We start from the raw sequence: 6,495 nt of genomic DNA on the forward strand, positions 1-6,495 counted from the left end.
CGGCGCTGAGAAAAGTAACAGTTATCACGTGATAACTGCGTGCGTCCAGGCTACTGTCTGAACGGTGATTTACATCTGAATAATGGTGCTGAAAACATTCTTATCCGTTTAATCAAAGAGCACCGAGTTAAGAGTTAAAAATAACATTACATATTCAGACGCGTCCAAACAAGCCAATCATATGCATGCATTTACTGACTAAACCCCGCCCATTCAACCCCCTTTCATATAGATTGCCCTTCTCTTGTATTTCTACACCTCACAGGATGAAGACAGCTGTTTGCGTCACTATACTGGCAGCAAAGCCTCATTCTCACATGCCATTCCATCATAAGTCCTCGATGACTGACAAACCATGCATTTTTTCCAATGTGTTTTTATGTTCCAGTCTGTATGCCAAAGCAAAATCTCCAGATGCTATGTGAGGTCACATGAAGGGGTCAGTGGCCTTGTGAGGGGATAATCTACTCAAAATGTCAGGCTCAACTTAGAGAGAGAGTAAGAAAAAAAAGGGCGTATGTTCAAAGTCTGATTGTATGGCAACAATGCTGAGCTAATCGTGTCTGCCGATCACAGCAAAGCCAAAAGATTGTGATCCTTGGTGGTGTTTTTCCATAAAGCTAGTGTGCCACAATGCCTTCGCATGTCCTCATTATCGTCCTTTAATAAAATCTTATGTTTGCGTGATCACAATCCAAGGTCACGGATATCAAGGTCTGTTATTATGGCATTTGAAGCTATTGCAGAGCATTTGTGCTCTTATAAAGAGTTTGGTCACCCAAATTCATGACATACACATGTGTGAGATTGTCTGCAGACAGATGGCCTGTCCAAGTGTCCACACTGTGCTGATCACGCTACGAGACGACAGCCTCTCACTGCTTCATTTCTATTTTTTTCCCACATACATGCAGTGCATGTAGATGTACATGCCACAAACATGTGACAATATCCAATCTGTCAATGCACAAATGTGTTAAATACTTTAGGAAACAATATATTGTTGTGAGAATTTAGTATCAAAAATGCTTGTTGAACGGTCAGAATACACTGTGATGCAATATTAATATAGCCTATAAACCAACTTAAAATGACATGCTTCTTAAAAAAAAACCTAATTTGCACTGTAGCATCTAAAATACTTAGCTCATAATTTTCTATTTCATGTAAATCAACCAACTTAAAATTACATGCATTGCCTGTTCAAATACAATTTATTAACTAAAAACCTTTGTTCAAAATACACTGTGTATATTATACAGCTCATAATTGTAAGAATTTAAATAATTTTTAATACATTAATCATCATAAATTGGCATTACATACATTTTAACTATAGCATCAAAAATACTTGAACTTTCAGAATACACTTTGATTATATATTTTATGGCTCATAATTGTATATTTCACTTTTAAATGAAGTAATTTGAAATGACACTGCCTCGTTAAAAACACAATTAACCAGCTTAAAATGACATGTGCTGCCTTTCTTAATTAATCAATACAAAATAAAAAAGTTTTATCTGAAATACTTGTTGAACAGCCAGAATACATTATACACCTGTTACACAGCTTATAACTGTTGATTTAATATTTAAATAATACAATGTTAACATATCAACCAACTGAATGGTCTGTGATTATATACTGTAATTATATATCTCATAATTGTACATAATATATCAACCAACTTAAAATGACATGCACTACCTTTTTCACTCTTGTCATTTTAAAATACTTGTTGAATAGCCAAATTACACTGTAAAACTGTAATATGGTATTATGGTAATATCCAACCTAAATTGACATGTATTGCCTTTTTAAATATAAAAATTTACTGTATGTTAAGGTAACTTGTGCAGTTAATCAGTCAACAAGTTTTCATTTTACAATCTTTTTCTAATAAAATGACATTTTTAAAGCATACTTCTAGAAAATTAACAAACAACATTTTTAATTCAAATGTACCTAATACCAATGCACAGCAAATTTGAATGTGTTTTGTGCACAGTCTTTTTTATTGAAATTTGAAAATGGGTCCCTTTTCTTTTATTCTCATTTCCGATTTTTTATGATTTTAGACTTTTTTTGTCTTTATCTTCTTTATGCATTTTGAATGACCGGCATTAAGACAGTGTTGTGCACCATTAAGACGATGTTGAAGTCAACAAGAATTCTAATAGTTCCCAGCAAGAGTATGTGAGTGTTTAGTGTGATGGTGAACGGGGTTGCCAGGTTTCCTTGCCGGTCTCTGGAGCCGCTGGTCACCCAGGAGGAGATTAAAGAGCGAGGTAATGGAACGGGTGGTTTTTTTATCCATGCCAAAATAATAGCAGTAAATCAGCTCAGCTCCAGAGTGCTGAGTCCAGCTGTATTCGGCTTGTGTAACGCTGACATTTGCATGTGATGAGATCTCTTTCCCTACATTTAATTGAAATCTAAGCAGCGGTATGCAAAGAGCTCATTGTTACTTGTTATGGGTGCTGTCATTAGATTCCCGGTGTCGTGTGGCTGGATTTGCGGTAATAGTTTTGATAGAGATTTTGGAGCTGTATTTTATGGACAAGTGAAGCAGGTGGACTATGGGAAGAGTCATGTGCCCCACAGTAAGCCTCTTTCACCCTCACATGCACTCTGTTTGTGTCACAGGGCAGCTGGGGAATACTGAAAGATTTCATTCACACGCTGACACACGCAAGCCAAAACGTAAAATACTCATTAAACTGCCATGAGACTGTGTCATACACATAGACTGACGCATGCTGTGCTCGATTTAAACTCTTTGAACAATGCAGGAGAACTACGACACTTCAACCTCCCAACAATGCTTTGATCGCAGCAGGAAATACATTCATGGAAAGTGAGTCTCGACCAGGGGTTTGTTGGAAAGAATGTGTGATTAAACCTATAAAACAGAAACTTAGCAGATTAAAATAAGCAGTCTGAATTAATATCATGCTTTCTTCGGTTTCCTTTAAAGGCATGAAAGGCCAAATATGTAAATGTGTCTCTATTTGGTCTGTTTTTCTCCCATGTATTTTATTAATACACATAATAATTTTGATATGGGAATGGATTCAAAAGGTTTAATTTTGATGTAGGGGTACTTCAGCCATACTGAAGACACTGAAATGTTGGGAAATATGCTCGTTTTCTTCTCAAGGACACTCGGTACTTCTGTAAGCTGCAGGAGCACTTACGTGTGACATTTTGGATATTTGTTTAACATTTGATTAGTATTTAAGCATTACGGATATTTGCCTAGACTTTGACCTGCCATTCTCCTTTCATTTTGACAGAAAATATGGCTACAATGGTAATACTGTGTAAAGGAAACATACATACTTTAGCAGAGTTAAATAAACAAGAAAACTCTGAACCTCACTTATATCAATCTCTAATGACCCCTCAAAATATTTGAAACTTAAATAAAAAATGTATTTAATTGTTATATTCTTATATTTTACACATTTATATTATATATCAATATAAAATAAAAAATAAATATTATTTTTATACAAAATAATGAATACAAATATTTTTAATAATATAAAATATTATAATAATTTATGTATATTATATAAATATACATGTATTTACAAAAATGTAATATTATTTAATATTAAATAATGAAATCATTTAAATATAAAAAATCTTAAAATGAATGTTTAATTAATAATATAAAATAATATTACACTGTAATGTATATGTAAATATATTATTTTATAAAAAAAAATCCAATCTATTATATATATAATGTTCTTATAATCATTTTCATTTTAAAATTTGTGATTTTTTTACATGAGTTTTTATTCATTTTATTTCAGTGTTACTTTTTATTTTAGCACATCGAGCTAAACTAAACGAAAACCAGAATTGTTGCTTAAGCAATTTATTTTATTTGAAGTAACAATGGTTTTTTTATGTAAACTGTACAAAATGTTCAGCATCATTAGTGTTCAGTGTGTCATGAAACTTCAGGAATCATTAGGCCTATAATATACTGCTTATTTTAGATTTTAATAATATTCTATTTTGATCAAATAAATGCAGCCTTGGTGAGCAAAAGAGACTTCATTCAAAGACATTATAAAGCCTAATTATTCCAAACCAGACTTAATTCATTTTACTAGTGTATTTACATATAGGCCTACCCCAAAACTCATTCATAGACAATGTAAAGATCTTCAGCTGTGCATACGCTATAACATACTCACATATTAGTAATAGCACATATTACCGTCTCAATCATCCAAATGTGCTTGTGGAGGTTTATTATTCCTCTTGATGTGAGATGACATCAGTAGATGTGGCCTGAGCTCAGCGCGTGCTGTGAAGCGGTTCTGATCTGAGGTCTGTGGGTGTAGTTTGATCACCGTGGATCTAGTTAGTATCTTCACGGTAAAGATCCAGCACTGCCAGGTTATTAGGGATTCACGGCGTGCCGGTGACTCAGGGATCACAAACACACACGGCTCTCAGGATAGATGTCAGAGAAACGCGATGCTGCTCTGACAGGCCTTCATCCCTCACTTGAGTCGGTTGTCATGGTGATTCTGCCTCCTGTTGCCTGGAGAAACATGAAAACCCAGACTGAAGCTTTGACAAGTTATGAAACTCCAGCAAACGAGTATTTTAGATTAGTTTTCACAGGTTTATAAGCTATTAGGACCACGTAGGGACATATTTGCTCATTTAAGAAATTTCTGCGTTCGTTCTCTCAAACATTTTAGGAGGAAATTGCTACTCATGCTCCAAATTTCGGACAATCCCTGGTAATTTTAAACGCACCAAATCAAATGTGTTATCTCTATCTTATCTCTATGTGCAATTACTGATATGAGCAAACGTTTGGGAAGTCCAGTTATGTAACATTTACAACTGATATGACACTTTATAACATAAATGTGTGATGAAAACGCAATAAATATATATATATATATATATATATATATATATATATATATAATCTTTTTTTGTTTTCTTTTACATTTTAGTTTTTTTATTATTAACAATATCAGAAAAAAACAAATATTAGAACAAGAACATTTAATAATTAAATAATAAAAAAAAACATTCAATAAATAAACTGTATACAGTCATACAGTTATAAAATCATTTTACAATGATAGATTTTTTTTTATTATTAGATTGGATGTTTTTGAGGCTTTTTTATTGGAGGAGATTCTTTGAAGTTCTGAGTAAAGTAAAAGTAAATCAGAAGTGAATATTTTATAATTAGGTTTTCCCATCATACAAATAAAGTCCAGGGCATCCTCTAGCTCCCTACGGTCAGAAACCACCTTAACCTTAAAGAGAAAGAGGACCTTAACTGTAGAAATGTTACATAGACGAATGATTACAAGAAGTACTGAAATTTGAAGCCAGAATTGTTTAGTATAAGGACAGAAATAGACTAAACGTGAGAGAGATTCTTCCTCCTCTTGGCAAAAAGAGCAGAGTGGAGAAAGATTTAGTATGAAGTTACTTAAATATTTGTTGCAGGGGTAATAATGATGAATAATTTTAAAATGAACTTCTGAAAACGCGATAAATATGGAACAGATCCAAGTAATCAGAAGCTTGTCCTTCAGTGCCATTGTGAAGTTGGAGTTGGACTGATACACAGCGCCTGCAGGACATAAATCAAAGATAGGTCAGATATTTCCAAATACTGAGAGATCAAAACCTCTGGGACCACACTGAACATTTGGGCTCTTAATTCAGATTTGGGAATAAAAAAAATTATGAGGATAAAAAAAAAAACAATAAATAAAAATAAATCAATCAATAATATACACTATTTCTAGATTTATTTTTCTGAGTGATGCTGTCAGGAGAAAACACCTATTAACATATTTTTTAACTAAAAAAAATCTACTTTTTATTCAATACGCTGACAATACAATTTATAATAATGCATTTGTATTAAATTAAAAAACAATTTCTAGGTCCAAATGTAAAAACATCATTAAAGAATAAAAGGAAGAAAAAACCCACTAATATACTGTGAAAATTATGCTTTTTTTAAACTTAATATATTTTCAGCTCTATACTCAATCTACTTATAAGATTTGTATTAATAAATATGTAAACACATTTGGTTGTGTTGATGCAAAAACACAAAAAACACTAATATACTCTGAATATTGTTTTTTTTACACTATATTTTCAAATTTTCACTCAAAATATATTGATAGCATTTGTAATAATTTTGCATTCAATTAAAGAAAATTTGGTTTACAAAATTGACCTAGAATTTTCGTGTTGCTGTCATTAAAGCACAAGAAAAAATACTAACATACTATGAAATATTTTGTTTTTAACTATATTTTTAACTTAAATACTATTAAATGTAAAAAAAAGTATGTAAAAATGTAAATAAATTTGGCTTGAGTGTTGCTGTCAAAAACATTGATGTATTCTTGTAATTTTTCTACTCAAAATATTTTAAACTTTTCACTTTTTTTTCACATACATTTTTAAAAAGACATA

This window comes from Barbus barbus, assembly GCF_936440315.1.
Source record: "Barbus barbus genome assembly, chromosome: 28".
Lineage (NCBI taxonomy): Eukaryota > Metazoa > Chordata > Actinopteri > Cypriniformes > Cyprinidae > Barbus > Barbus barbus.